The sequence below is a fragment of the Thunnus maccoyii genome, chromosome 18 (assembly GCF_910596095.1).
Source record: "Thunnus maccoyii chromosome 18, fThuMac1.1, whole genome shotgun sequence".
Taxonomy (NCBI): domain Eukaryota; kingdom Metazoa; phylum Chordata; class Actinopteri; order Scombriformes; family Scombridae; genus Thunnus; species Thunnus maccoyii.
In genome coordinates, this window is record NC_056550.1 from 18,543,550 (window position 1) to 18,560,089 (window position 16,540).

At 40.6% G+C, this 16,540-nt stretch overlaps 1 long non-coding RNA gene across 1 annotated transcript; it reads left to right on the forward strand.

The window, feature by feature from the left end:
• Positions 1–174: 174 nt before the first annotated feature.
• LOC121883534 lies at positions 175–1,781 on the forward strand. Its single transcript, XR_006092232.1, has 2 exons — positions 175–1,481; positions 1,599–1,781. It is a non-coding gene; the product is annotated as an uncharacterized LOC121883534 (long non-coding RNA).
• Positions 1,782–16,540: the final 14,759 nt, after the last annotated feature.

Sequence of the window (16,540 nt, forward strand, 5' to 3'; positions counted from 1 at the left end):
TGCCTTTGTAAAAAACATATCTACTGCCATCACCAGAAATGCTCTCTCTTAAGAAAAGAAGAGGCAGGGCAAGGCATGGCCCTTATTATAAATTATTATAAAGCGATATTATCACACAATTTCAACATTTACATTTTTCTGGTTTACCCAGCAAAATGATTTATAATAAAAAAAGTGATTTTAAATATGGGGGATTAATTAATTATAAAAATTTGACTTGAAAGCACAAAGGTGATAAAAAATCTAAAAAAAAATGAATCTGTCAGAGAGCAATAGGGATGTCCGGTGGCTGACATCTGTGGGAAGACTTCCTGTTAGAGCTGTTGTGTCTTGGAGTTGTTATGTCACATCAAAAGAATGATTTACTGCAATGATGATGAGACACAACAGTATCTTCTAATGGACTGTTAATTCAAAGTGCTTGGTGTACATTTTGATGTATGTTATAAATCTCTCATGTATTGTATTATGGAAGATAAACTGCCATCCAAACATACAGAACTGATGAAGATAATTATATGCATTGTATGTTTAAAACTGTGGAAAACAAGATGTTCCATGATAATTAAACAGAATGTAATCAACAGCGACACCATAATTAAACAGATACTTGCTGACCTCCGGAGGAGGAGAAGTCAAATCTCAGTACCTCCCCTGGAACATACTGGACTTATGAATTGACAGCACTTTATACAAGATCACTGAACTCTATGCACTTTATAAATGTTTGCACTCTGGCACTGGCTGCATTTTATTGCTTGATGTACTGTATTTGTAATTTTGTAATATGAAATTCAATAAAGATCTTTTCAGAAATGCAAAACTCCATAGGAGGGTGTTAATGCACCTGCAACTGTTTGGTAATGGCCAAAAGAGTTTGACAGTTTAGCTAGCTAGGTAATAACCATCACTTAACTAACACAAACAGATGGATGACTCACATAGATTACCTATATAGAGACAAAAGTTTTGCTTGTCTTCATGATCTTGCTCGCCTGTCACTTTCTCATCAATACAGATCAAAACTGCATGACAGTACAATTTTGAAATCATCCCTTTAATTATGCTTTTCATGACAACTTTACAATGTTTTAATTTTGAAAGTTTAATATTGTGTATAATATCAAACATAGATTTTGCAAAGCATTCAAATATCACAGGGAAAGGGACAGCTCAGAACGCCTGTGGAGCTCAGCTATCGGTGATGACATACAATCAATTTATGAGACTTTCTGAGACAGCTTTCCTGTCATGGTGTTGTTTGTTTTGGTGTTTGTTTTTGTGTTTGGGGTTGTTCTGTGTTTCCTTTTCCCCCCTCCCTCTTTCTGTTTCTCTCCCTGGCAGTGTGTGTGCAGCTGAGGGTGTGGCTGGCTGAGCGGGGCCTTCACTATGAGGTACACCTGGTGCTCATCAGTAATCACTCCTGCCATAAAAGCCTGGTCAATACACCACTCCTGTGCCAGATTATCCCGTTGCAGTTGGTAACTATGAGTCCCTGATGATTCCTTTGTTCTCCAGAGCTTCTTGTGACTTACTCGAGCTTCTTTGAGTTTTCATTTCTTGTTATTTAGAGTATGGACTGACCTTCCTGTGTATAGTTTTCTAGTGTGCCTCGCCTGCAGTCTCCAGTACTGCTGTTTTTCTGGTGCTCAGCCTCAGTGGATATGCTGGTCAATTTGCCACCTCACCTGAGACACCAGCCAGCCCTCAGCCACCACCTCCAGCCTCTTGCCTTTTTTCATTGAGACATTATTCTTTCAATAAACACCCCAAGAACTCTCCTTGCCTCTGTCTCTGCATTTTGGGATCCAAACTCCAAAACTTAAAACATAACATTTCCAGGATGTAAAACTGTATAAGTAAGATCACATATTTAATAGGAAATGTTTACACTGTTTAGGACCCCTTGAATTGACAACATAGTTTTTGTTGTACAAAATTGTTATATGTCCATGTTTGCCTTTTTGTTGTTAACATTGTAGATCATGTGTAGCAAATCATGACCACTGGACACACTGAACCCATTAAAACGCATCACAAATACTGTCATTGTAAAGAGTCTTTCTTAACTCAAGATTTGTAATTTGGAGACACACCATGAAATCTGCAGGACATCAAATATACATTTATGTATGGATTTTTATTTGAGCTATTTACATTCTATTTATGAGCAAGCATGAGAGTAACTTCAAAATATATATTGTGTAATTTATCAAATACCAAAGCTCTCCATTGTAATATATATTATAGTGTATATGATGGACTTAGGAGCAGTTGTCAATCCAGTTTGGAAGAGAATCAGAAGAAGTCACATTTTCTGAATCACTGGAGTTTGGGTTGGTGAAACGAAAATGTTGTGGGGACTTGAGGCGTGAGGCTGAAATTGAAATAGTGCAAATGTTAGGCCACATTCATGGTTAAGCAGAGGGTGTGTGGGTGTGTTTGTGCTCTAGAAAGTTACCACTGTGAAACAATCAGAAAATAACGTTTTATTGATGTAAATCACCGGCTTTCTCCTACCAGCACTCCCTCTCTTCATTCACTGTCTAGCTCGCTCAACCATAGCTGCTCTCTCTGTCTGTCTGTCTGTCTGTCTGTCTGTCTCTCTCTCTCTCTTTCTCTCTCTCTCTCTCTCTCTCTCTCTCTCAGATTAGAAACCTATATTGCCAAAGCAGAACAGAAAATTATAAATATTGACAGATGATTGATTAATAATTACACAATAATATGCAAATATCACCAATAATATTAAATACAATAAAAGGCAAAAGGGCTTTTTTTACCGATCTAATCACACAGAAACATGTACTACAGAGCTTGTTTCTCTCAGAGAATGACAAGATTTAACATATTTTGCAGCTATTATTACTATTATTCTCACGTCTTTGCTCTGATCAGTCTGATCGCCGGCTGACGTGACGCCGGGTTGCGGTTATCCAAAAGTTGACTCTGGATCAACTGCCCGGCCGCAGGGCGCTGTGGCACTGCGGCCAAAACGCCCGCAGTCTTAACACACTACCCCTAAATGGGAGGACTGACGTTTGCGCCGCACCACCTGATTTGGTCTTAATACGCCTTATAAAAACTAAAATTAATGATAATTTGGGATGGGAAGGTTTGGATTGTCTTTAACTTGTATTAGCTAGTTGTGTATGAGTGTAAATTGTTTTATTTGATAATACAAGCATTTGTGCATTAACGTAAGCCTGTTAAGTATACATGAAACACATTATTTGTGTTTAATACTTTCCAACATTAGGATTTATGTCACTATTAGAATTTTATTCCAATTCCAGTAAGCTCTATTTTATAATCCCTCTATCACTCTGTAAAATATTTGATTGCAGTACAGTAGGCTATATTATACAAACTATCGAAATACAACGTTCTGCTTTGTATTTTTTTTCATTTGAATTACTTGGTATATGTATTTTTAATTGAAATGAATGATATTTTAATTCCGTGTAGGGTAAAAATACTTAATCTGTGTATTAGATGTGCTGTGAGTGATATATCAGATTTTATTAGTGGCATGTGCAATTTATTTGATGACTGCACACATTTTCCGTTAGGGTAAGGTTATACAGCATGATCAAAAATAGAAAGGCATTTGAAAATCTGGCCATATGTGTCGCTAAGCAAACTGATGTAGAGACTACTGGAGTACATACAAGGTGGTACATAAGGTGTTATATGCCTGCGTAGTTGTGTGATTTCATCAGTAATGTATGACTTCTATTTCATCTACAACTACACGTCCTGCTTTCCTACATGCAGATACCACGATGTGTATAGCCAATGAATTTAGCATGTGTTGCTCATACAGTAAGTGTTTGAAGAGAACTTTCTGCAATTTATGCACAGATGTTTTGGCTTTGTTTTGCTGTGATAACTGCGAAATGGTGTTTCAAATAATTTCAGTTGATAAGAGAGTTTGTAGGTTTTTCTGTGCAGTTCATGATTGCTGACAGCTTTGAAATTGCTTTGGTTCAAAGGAGATGTACTATGGCCTGCTTAGCTTACTGTAAGATAATAGAGGTGGAATGTCATTACTGCCAAGGTTTCAGAGCTCATTTATTGCTCCTAAATTTTGCAATCGATTGCACAATTGGTATTTTAGCTGTGAAACGCAAAAAGCACAACTGCATTGAGGAGTCTGTTTTCATAGAGATTTTTAGAGCGTCCTCGCATGAATGTTTCAGTTTTTAATTTTTTTTATTTTTTACGGTAATTATATAAGCTCTTTGTCACTTGTGCATACATTCATAATTAAAGACTTCACCAAAATACGATTCACTGTTTTTCATTTGTTAGGTCCTTACATGGACTACCCTGATTAGCAACTTTAAAAACGTATGCTGGATTTTGTCAGTTTGCCTATTTTAGCATTAACTGGATACCAGCTCTGAGTAAGAATTTAGGGAAGACTGTCGTCACTCCCTACCCCCTCACCCCCACTATTGAAGCACTTGTTGCTGGATGGACTCATTTAAATATGTGTAATAAAATTCAGTCATTTTTTACATTGAACATGTTTATTGCTTTTGTAATGCTAAATTGATGCAGAGTAAGTGGTCAACGTCTGCTTTGAGTAAGTGATCAACGTACTTTTTGAAATATGACATCTCTGGGCACAGACTTCAAAATGCATACAGACATAATCCTATATGCTGTTCCATCTCGAGCAGTGGTTCTCAAATTGGGCACCGGCTAGCAAAAAAGAGATTCATTTCATGAGATGACTTTTGTTGTGATTTGGGGCTATATAAATAAAACTGAATTGAATTGAATTTATTTTCAGTATAATTCCATCAATAATAGTGACAAAATGTATGACTATTTTTGGTTTCTGTAATAAAACATCTAAAAGTAAAATCCTTATCAGATGGGGGTCCTTGACGTTAAAACGTTTGAGAACCATTGATCTAGAGAATTCTTGAAATAACTTTCAATGAAAATGTGTACACATAAATTTCAGGTGCTAAAACGTGATGATGAAAATTTCCTATACATTGAATAGATTATAGTCAGTTGAGAACATACATTTTTAAAGTTTTTTTTTTGCACCTTCAAGAAATTAAACTAATCTCAGTGCAATCCAATAGCTACATCAATTGTAAATTTAATACATGGATTGAATTAGGTCAGATTAAACCTAAATGATGTTCAGTAGGAAACTGGTGTTGTACATTACAGTTAAAGATCATATTATCCCTATACTGCTTTTTGACCTTCACGCCCTCCCATTTATAGATATTTTGATTTTTAATCTTTCTGATGAATCAAATGAGGACGTGAAATGAGTATAATGTTGCATTTTGGGGTGGGAAGTCCCTTTCTTGCATTATGCCACACAAGAATAGGCTACAATAAATTTGACTATTTTAAATCATTAGGGCCTGAGCCCCAAAGGGGCAAAGACCCTCTTGTATTTGTTAGGGCCCAAGCCCTGTTTGTTTCTTTCTTCTTTCTTTCTTTATTATCTCGCCACTTCAGACCTAAATTTGACCCCCTAAACATGCTCAAAAAGTCACCAAATTTGGCATGCACATCAGATCTGGTGAAATATTTGATAAAATGTAAAAATTAACCCCCAAAGTGCCAAAATGTGCTCTCTAGCGCCACCTATGTAACTAAAATGGCCGCCACGGCCTGTAGGAATGTCGTAGAGAGATCATATCAAAACAGACTTATTTGTCTCATCAAGACCTACAAATCATACACTGACACCCCTGACCAAAATCCAACAGGAAGTTTGCAATTAGCCTTTCAAAATAAGACTTTGCCTCAATTTTGGCCTCTGAACAAACGCTATGTCCTCCGAGGGTGTTAATGGTATCGACTTCAAACTTTGATACATGACTTATGACACTGTGCTGAAAAAAAGTTGTTCAAAACTTTGAAATAACTCGAACAGTTTGGATTTTATAAGCCCCGAGACCTTTACAATGTAAAGCAATGGGGAGGCATGACCTTTCTGTCAAACAGAGGTTTCTGACATCTAAACTATAAGTCTGACCACTTTAAACCTGGATCAATGGATTCGCAACGGAATTTCCTACAAAAAAACATTATTTTTAATGTAAGATTTGGCCAAAGTAATGGGATTTATTAGGAGATTTCACAAGAAGAGTACTTTAACATTTCCCTCTCCAACTGAGAGGGAGAGAGAGAGGAGGGAAGGGGTGGGGTCTCCATATTTAAGACCATGAGCAAAAGTTCATTGCTTTTTCTTGCTGTAAGTGTGTTACAGAATAAATGGAAAACAAAGTTTTATTTGTCTCCCCCTTTTTTTGCTGATCCTAAAAATGATCCGATCCGTGACTCAAATCCGTGATACGATCCGAACCGTGAGTTTTGTGATGATGTATGTCGTGCACATAGATAAGAGTGTGTAATCATGTATTTGATACATGCATTAATACTTTCCGATGTGAACCTACACTTTTAGATCATCTCATACAAGAGAAGTTTTATGTTCACAGCACCAGGCTGGGTGGTAAGGTGGTAACCTTGGATGGGTAACAACAGCTGTCCACATTATTTTCCAATTAGAGTTCATTCTGACACCAAGTGTCCTTGTGTCTCCCCTCCCTGGTGGTGTGACCTGAGCAACTCTTTAAGAAGTGACTGTTTTCCTGTTTGTGCTAAGTTTTTGGTGCGATTGTATCCATATATACAATGTGCCAAAGGCTTCTCTGATATCACATATTTGTTTTCAATAAACTTCATATATTCAAGTAAGCATCAACTGCAGCCTGTGGAGTCTCTTCAAAGTATTATTCGACAATTATTCAACAAGTACAAGATTTTCCACATAAACACCCATAACACGGAGACAGCATAGCATGTAGAGGAGAACTTCAAAGGTGATTCTTGCTTTGGACTTTTCATTTGGACTTTGTGGAAAGGAGAAGTGGAACAACAGGTTATTGAGAGTCCCTTGTAAGCACTATGTTTGTGTCAGTAGCTCAGCTTTACCTCAGGGGAACACCCCCAACTCCATGAGTGATGTCCAATGGTGAGGTTGACAATGACACCTGGTTAACCTCCTTCTTGGTGATCCTTCCTTGAATGATGTTCACAAGGTGAGAAGAATACTGAAAGGTTACTGAGTCCAGCTGCTGATGTTGTTAAACCTCTTGGAATCTCCTCACCAAGTGCTTATGTCACTCAGCTTGATTCTGCTTTTAGTGTCATGGAAGATGGAGAGGAGTTATTTGCTTGTATTTCTCAGCTTCATCCAAAGCAATGGAGAGAAACCCTGAGCATACTTGAACAGGTGTCACAGCCTCCTCACAAGGGCAATTTCCAGAGGGGGGGGCCTCAGCTGAAAATTCCAACAACCAGTTACTCAGACAGCTCTGTAGGGGCTTTTGGGATCAGAGCATCATCATAGGTCTGCATTTACAAAATGAGCAAACTACCATTATTTCCTGAATTCCTCTACATGTTGAGAACCGAGGAAAATCGCTTCTCAGCAAAGCTAGACAGAATGAAAAAGCGTTTACAAAAGCTACTGCACATGCCCATTACATTTTTGATACGCCCTCCTATAGTTGTGAGCCTCTCCCATCACCCAACACAAAGCAAAATGAGGCATCAAACCTTGAAAAGAAAGTGAATGAGCTAACTAAACAAGTTGGAAAGCTCAGCCAAAAATCACAGAACCCCACTCATAATAGTAAGCCTCCCCCAGTGCCGAAACCAAAACAAGATGAAACCTTTAAGACTAGCTAGCCCATCAAAAGGAGAGTGAGAGTATCTAAATGAAAGACTGCCTTGTGATTAGCAACAATAGCAAGAAGAGTCCTCTCAGGGTCCCTAGAATGCCAAGGTTGTGGTTCTGCTTTAAGTTCGGAGAAGTAACTCATATTACAGCTAATTTTTCAAACAAAAAACCCCCACACTAGTTAGCAGTAAAAATGCAGAGCAGGGCCATCTCCATGTCTATCCTCATGGTGGCACTTTAATGGAGACTGTAAAAATGAGAGTGTCAAAAATATGGGTGGAGGGACATAGAGCCAGACTGGGACAGAACCATGACCATGAGATATATTATTAACACAAAGTTGTATTACAATACAAATATCTACCTATATTACATAGGTAACAAACACAGTATAAACCCATCTAACTATATATAGATATTGGATTTAATTGAATAGACAGTCTAATGATGTATACCAAAATACACCAAGTACAGTGTCAAATTAAAATATGTAAAATGTTATTACATTACACTTATTAGATATTATTTATATTACATTTACATCCACGTTGTCCATATGTAACTTAAATCCTTCATTAAAAAATTATTTTTAATGTAAGATTTGGCCAAAGTAATGGGATTTATTAGGAGATTTCACAAGAAGAGTACTTTAACATTTCCCTCTCCAACTGAGAGGGAGAGAGAGAGGAGGGAAGGGGTGGGGTCTCCATATTTAAGACCATGAGCAAAAGTTCATTGCTTTTTCTTGCTGTGTGTTACAGAATAAATGGAAAACAAAGTTTTATTTGTCTCCCCCTTTTTTTGCTGATCCAAAAAATGATCCGATCCGTGACTCAAATCCGTGATACGATCCGAACTGTGAGTTTTGTGATGATGTATGTCGTGCACATAGATAAGAGTGTGTAAATCATGTATTTGATACATGCATTAATACTTTCCGATGTGAACCTACACTTTTAGATCAGTGAATGTTTTTAGTGTTCAGTCTTTCTAGTATTGAGCACTGACCTGAACCTGTATCACATTATAAGCTTTGTGGTACTTCATGTATTTCTGTATACTAAGAAATACATAGGAAACACGTGTAAATCATGTGATATCTTGTCTGTTTTTGACGAGAACATAAATCTGTTGTCACAGTAGAACAATACTATAAATTTGAATTTCACTTTGATGGTAAAATAAGACATCCGAACCACTGCATGACTAAAATGAGCTCTTCTTTGTTTAGAAACAATATGTATATGCTAAATGTCTTTAAAGAAGCAGCCTTTACACCACTCAGGGGTTTTTGTTTTTGAAAGCCCCCCACCCCTCCGATTTCATCAGGTGGGGGACAGTGATATAGTTTGATGCCGTTTGTTGTAAGATTCCATGTTGGTTTTCCTCCTGTCCTCCCCAATTTTTTGAGTCACCAGCCACCACTGGTGTGATGGTTGAATGCAGCTCATTTTTGTAGGATACAGCACAAAGGGCTATATACTTACAGTACATTATATACAAACTTTGTATGAAGTTTGGTGTTATTATTATTTATTTTACAATAATTATAAGTCTTATATTTATAATTCAGTAGTGGGGATGACCTATGAGGGGAAGGGAAAAAATGGAGTGAGGGTGACAGTTTAGCGTTAAAGTGCTGTAGAAAAATACCATCAAAACTAAAATTTGTAGCTCTGTACTGCAGTTCTTCCTTTATTAGGGCCTGAGCACCTAGCGGTTCGCTCACACTCTCCATTCAAATATATGAGTATTTTTCTGTGTCCAGCTGCAGTTACTTATCATCTCTACACACCTGACAGTACACGTTTCAATCAAACTTTGACCAGGTCATGTGAGTTAAAGGTCTTTACTTTTCTAAAAATAGACTTGATGAAAATTAGGTAATTAATTTGTTTTACACACAAACTCATCAAGAGTTTTCAATTTACTAATTGAAATGCAAGTGAATGGGCCCAAAACTTGGGCCCAAACACACACAGGTGTGAGCAAGGTAGATATGTCTCACCCTTCAGAAAATTCTCATCCTCACATCGTTGACATTTGATGTTTCGACATGACAGAGGAAGTTGCTATAACTTTATTGTAAATGCTCCAGTTTGCACCAAATTTCTCTCGGCCTGAACACGTCTACATGACAATATTCCATCTGTGATGCAAACTGGCTGAATGGCACCCCCTACGACATTTCAGCGAAGCAGCCCCAGAAGCGGGCAAAACAGTGGACAAAGGAAGTGATATTTATCTCCTTCTTGCACTGTCTGAAAACAGCCCGGGTCTGAAGACATCTACATGCCTGTAGGAGTATTAAATCTTTATTAATGAATTACTCGTCATTAGGGCACCACCTCCTTTTTGGTTAGGATTTGTTAGTGTCAGGAGGGAGCACTAACCCTTGTTCAGTTTAATCAATGAATCAGTCTCATAATCGTAAGTTCTTGTCCCAAACAGTGACCTCTGTTTACTCTCTCTCTGTAGCTCAAAGAAACAACCAAACACTTTTAGGATAAATGACAACATTTATTAATAGCTAAACGTCTTGAGGATACATGATAAAGCATAGATAATATAATATATACAGATAATATACAGAAAATAATAAATAAAAAAGAAAGTAAAATAAATGAATAAATAAGGCCTAAGAATGATGAAAATTAATAAAGAAAATAATTCAGCAAGAGTGACTCGAGGCTTAACGTGTTGTACCGGGAAATGCTAAGGAAAAAGCTAATTCAACTTCTCTAAATAAATTCTTTAATTTTAACATTATCAACCCTTGATCACAAAGCCATGTCATGCCTTACTGTTGGGGTGTGTCGTCGTGGTAGAGGCGTCATCTTGGCAGGTCTAGCGTTGTTTGACGCAGTCACTGTTGCCTATTATTTCACATTAAAGCTGTAAACATATTCTTTTCATAATGTCCAAACATTCATGATATTTCTGATTAATAATGGCCCTGTCAGCTTGTATCATATTTGTAAAACCATTCAAAAACAGTTAAGCAATTTACATGATTCATGATAAATCAGTTCTTCTAATAACAAACATTATGCCTCTAGTCTGTCTCAACAACATCACTGAACTTCGAAAATCCACCTCCAACTTCAGTTCACTAATGTAGGACACTACATGTCTGCTTAGTGTCAACACTGTCTCCCATTGTTCCCGCCACTATCCTTCATGGAACCGGCATACTAGGTTTATCTCTCGGGTTAACCACCAGTGGCATTATCTCCTCCTTAATAAGGAGTAATTGTCATATGGCAGAAGTATTGGTTTTATTTGATTTTTTATATTTGATTTTTTTTTGTTTGCTGTGCTTTTATTATGCATGATTTTAGATTGTATTTAGAATTGTTATTATTGTGCTTGCTTTTATGTTTGTTTGCATGCTTTTAGTTTGAAATCTGCCATGTTGTGTTGAGAGTGTTTACTCCCTGCCACTGATTGCTAAACCCCTACACCTGTTTGAGCCCTTGTATTTGATAGACTTTGAAATTACCCAATGGGAAAGGAGACTGCAGCCTAACAAGCCAATGACGCACCAGGAGGAGGGACTAAAACAGTTGGGACACAAATAAAGTCCAGGGAAAAACAACATGGCGCAGCGCAGGAAAAAAGAGAAAACGGACAAAGGAATCAAGAGTGGAAGAACAGAAGAGCACGAGTCTGGAGGGAGGACGACAGCGGATGGGGAGCAGTAGTTAGCCCTGCCTGCAGTCGAGGTATGATCCAGGTGTGGGCAGCTTGGCCATGGAGCCTCCCTTTGCATACCTAGGGGTGGAATCACGGGGGAAGGGGGAAAGAGGGAGAAGGGCCGTAAGCTGCCTCGCCATGGCAACCCGAGACTGCAGCCCTCCATCCATTCCCCTCCAGACAGCCAGAGGATGTGCCAGAGAGAGCCGGAGCAGAGCCAGAGCAGAGCCGACGTCACACAGCGTACTACGGCGCAACACACAACGGGCAGAGTATAAACTCTGCCCAAAAGTGTGAGTACAAGGAAAGGAGTACGCTTGGTCTTAGTGCAGGGCAAGTGTTGTGAGGGCAAATTACTGCTGATTGCATCTTGTGTCTTTAGTGAGCAGCAGTGGCTGCGGCCCGTGTGGGGTGGCGGTGGCTTTGAAAAGACAGACTGGACTGCTGACGAACCTCCACCACGAGGAAAGGGCTGGTGTCTTCCCCACCTCCTTTTGTTTCAATATTTTATAGCTTAATCTACATTTTAGTAATTAGTAGTTTTATTAGTGTATTGTATTTCAGTATTTATTAGTTTTAGTAGTGCATTTATAGTTTTACTGTTTTTAGCCTAGTTTTAATTTATTGTATGATCCTGGCAATAAATCAATCCTTGACTGATACAGTTCTGTTGTCTTCCTTGGTTGCCACGTGTTGCTCTCTACCTGATTTTTATTTTAAACGAAACCCCTTCCCTTTATTACATAATGCCCCAGGCCTTCACATGAAACAAGGAGAGGAGAGTTCATGTCTGTTTCCCTCCCCTCTGTTTTTTTTTCACGTGGGAAATACAGAGGAGAAATAACACATTGACAAAACATCAAATGCTGTGATGAGGCAACAGATGGTGATGCATTCATGGATCACACCATCAGTTCGGCCCTTTCGATATCGACTCCCATGGGCCAATCTTCCATTTATGTAAGGTTTGGAGGGACAAATACCACAACTTCCTGGCTGCCGCCCCCCCAGCTGGACACCCACCTTGTGACACAGTTTTATTAGGAATGGCGTCACAGCTTCGCATTAATGGAGTAGATGGACATAACACTGAGATTGGGTTATTCACTCCAGTTCTGCCGTATTCTTCCTCCATTCTTGGGCATCAAGGAGATGGCAGTGGGCCATCCAGTGGTTCCAGTGATTCAATGCGCTGCCTGCAAAGGAGGTTCGGCAGTCTGCACTTTGATCCCAAGAGGCACGCCGCATGGTGAACATCCCCCCCATTGGCAGAGGAGTACCTGGGTTACTGGGGGTCCCCACAGCATCTGTTGAAAGGGACACCGCTGGGCTGAGTGACCTCCTACATAGCGGCGTTCACAGATGTGTCCCTGAAGGAAGGGGGGAGGCACCTGTCTGGGGAGAGCGATAGGTGATGTGTGGCCTTCAGGGGAAAACCAACACATCAACCTCCTCGAACTTCAAGCAGTGCTCCTGGTTCTCCAGCACTTCCTGACTCTGGTTCAGGAGTTACAGGTGTTGGTGAGAACAGACAACCACACCATGGTTAACTACATCAACAGGCAGGGTGAGACCAATTCACAGCCCTGTTGAAGATGGTGGAGGACCTGTTGTGTGGGCATCAGAACATGTCCTGTCTCTGAGAGCCCTACACATTTCAGGTCCGGAAAAGAGGGGCGCTGACCTCATGTCAAGAGGTGGCCCTCTAGCAGACCAGTGGAGGCTGCACCCCGAGGTGGTGCAGCAGATTTGAAACCGGTTCAGGGAAGCAGAAGTGGATCTGCCCACCAGTCAGAACAACACTCACTGCTGGTACTCCCTGATGCCGCAAGACAATCCACCCCTGGGAGTGAAGGCTGCTATACGCTGTTGGGACGGGCAGTAGTGCGTTTGGTTATTAGCAATAATTCATAATTATCATAGATAATTATGAATTATAAAAATAAGATATTGTTAACCTTAATCAATAATTCGGGCACCAACTGTTGGATCTGTGAGGAACACAGTTGATTATTTGCAATAATTATAAATTATCAAGGATAATTAACTAATTATGACAATTAATAGAATTATTAATATGAATTAACAAATACGGGGCCCCACCCGGAAACCGGGACCAATAACCAAACAAGGTAGTCTCATAAAAGGAGTTCACCTAGAATGTTAATATCTGAGAGATATCAACATTCCAGGGTGAACAAAGAAGGGTTGAATTCGAGCTCTGACTCCTTCAATCAGCCACTTTTCACAATATGTTACACAATAATGACAAAAGAACTTCTCTTTAAAGATATAACAGTGTTTATTAAACTTAGCAAAATTAACAAAGTTAACAAATGCTTCATTCAATAAACAACTATCCTAAAATCTAATCCTACCAAACAAAACACAAACAGCTATGTACAGGGTTGGACACATGCAAGGGAATGCATGTATGTGTGTGTGTGTGCGTGTGCGGCAAGATGGCGACGGGGCCTGACGTGATGACGTCGTCGGTCTGCGACGCAGACGTGACTATGAAAGGAAGTCACGTCGCACGAGAACGGATGGCAGAAATATGGCAGTGTCTTGGTTAGACAGGAGCAAGATGGCGCCGTCTAGTGGTCGGCATCTTGCACTCACGCAATTCTGTGAAAAGCACACGTGTCTGATGGCGGATAAGGAAAGACAAAGCAAAGTTTTGTCCGACGTTATCTGACCATCAGATGCGCAAAAAGATGTCGGTGCGTGTATGTGTGTGTGTGCGCGTGCGTGTATGTGTTAGTCAGAAGAGAGAGGGAAGAAGGAGAGAAAGCGAGCGTGAGAGGAAGAGAAGCGGTTCCTTTGTCCACAGACAGTGCGCGTACGGACGGCAGTCTGTGACGCACGTAGTCTGGTTTCTGATCGACAAAGCAACTTACTTTCTCACTCATGATGGCACAAACACAGCGGTAGTCCCGAGCGGGACAAACACAAAACAGTCTAGCGTGGTGAACACAACTAAACAGGCAGCAAACTTAAAATACTCCCAAGAGTAAAGCAGGAAAAATGGACTCGGTGGTCCGTCAACAACACAACAAACAATAGCAAAAGCTAAATGCTAAACAACAGCAACTGATGCTGATAGGAACACACAAACAGTCCATACAGTTCACAAAGTTCAGAGTTCAGAGGCTTGTCTGGGCAGCTACTGAGGCAAAGTCTGAGGCAAAGTCTGAGGCAAGGTCCGAGGCAAAGTCCGAGGCAAAGTCAGGCTAGTGACAGAGGTAGAGTCTGGCTAGTGACAGAGGCAGAGTCTGGGCTGTGTTCTGACAAAAAAAGAAGCGTTTCTTCCTTCTCGAGGGAATTTGAGGACGCTGGTTGCAGCAGCGGTCTCTCTCGGATCCGGGAATGTGTTCGGGTGAACACGGGCGAAGTCTCGTCTCGTCCGGCGAGGGGAGTCTTCGATGAGGGGAAAACACGTGCCTGGGGTACCCCCTTTAGTCAAGCTGACTCACAGAGGAACAGAAGTTACCCCTAGCTCAGTGACATGGGAAAGGCGTGTGCTTCAGGGCACGTTCAGTTTTAAAGGGGCGGTGATGTCATGGCTGCGTCATCAGGACGCTCCGCTGTGCAGGAGTGTCTCCGCCAATGAGAGACTGTATGTTGACTGTTCCCTGCTGAGGTGTGAAAATCGCAAAGCATCCTTGGAAATGGAGTTTGCAATGGACTCCCATTGTCTGTAAGCAGCATTTTGGTGCTATTCCTTTGTCTCGGGGGAAACAAAGGAAAAAGCACCTCGTGGTCAGGCCTCACAGGTTACATGTAGGCCCTCTCCGTGTGACCTCATGGTTTGAGGCCCAACAACGCCTTTCCCCCTCTTCGTCTCATTCCCCCTCTACTGAAGAGAGTGAGACAATAGCAGCTATTCGTGGTGACCACAGCAGTGCTACTCTCAGATCAAACCCCTCCTTTGTCCCCAAGAACATAAGGAGTTCATTTAGGTCGAGAACTATTTAGCTAGAGGCATTTTTCCCTCCACCCTCAATGTCATGTCAGGGAGGCAAAATTACATCTATTATGCCCAGTACGTGCATTGTCATGTTATGTTGAATGCACAGCCCCCATTCGGCGCACTGAACAGCTGTTGTGTGTGCTATGGAGAATGAGTGGCTCGTAAAGGCCTATTCAAGAAGCACCTAACTAGTTGGCTTTGTGAGTGCATCTCCAAAGCCTACTGGCAGGCGGGTGAGGACCCCCCCACCATGGCCGAGTGCATTGCACATGTGGTGTAGCAGCGTCAATGGCCTTATTCAGTGGGTTGAGTTTCAAGGACATGCATGGCAGTGTCCTGGTCTTGGTTAGCGTCTTCAAGATGGCGACTCAAGACTTGTGAAAAGGGTGGTGTGAGTGTCAGCTGTGGTACACCTGATCCATAATGACTCAGGGAATGAGGTGTGCAGGGTGTCTGTTGTATGGTTTTTGACCTCTGCCATGGTCCACCCAGTTTTATGTTCATGTTAACTGGGCTGGGTTGGGCCCCCTACTGCTCTGCTGCAGCAGCTCGGATTATAAAGTGGTAGGAGGGCCGCGGCAACTAACCTATAGCCACTTGAGCTCATTGAGGCTGTCTGATAGGTTCCTCTTCCATAGAGTCCAGTAGAGGGCTCCGCCTGTGCTTATAGATCTAGGGTTACAATATCGTAACCTTTGTTATATAGAATGGTGAACATATTTTTGTTAATGGTATGGTGAAAAGTGTAACCAAGTTCATTATACATCGGTTTGGATAACTGCCAATGTAATGTAATGCAATGTAATAGGAATTAATTGTGGCTTTGAAGGTTATATTTTGCCAATGATGATGTATTTATGTTTAAGTTATGCATTCTGCCTCTGTAAATTGTGAAGGTGTCTTTTAAACTTGGAGCTGACACTGCCATCACTCTTCCAAAAAGTGATGCTAAGCAGAAGACAGTTTCATTTTACCGGACATTACCATGTGGGTATGAATCATGACTATTCCTAGTGAAGGAAAATGTTAATGTTGAGCTTAAAGACCTCCCCATCCAGACAACTAGATTCTAGCACAAGTTCTAGCCAAGTTAACTGTAGTTCCACCTAGTTACTGTGTTAAATACTGTGTGCTCAAGC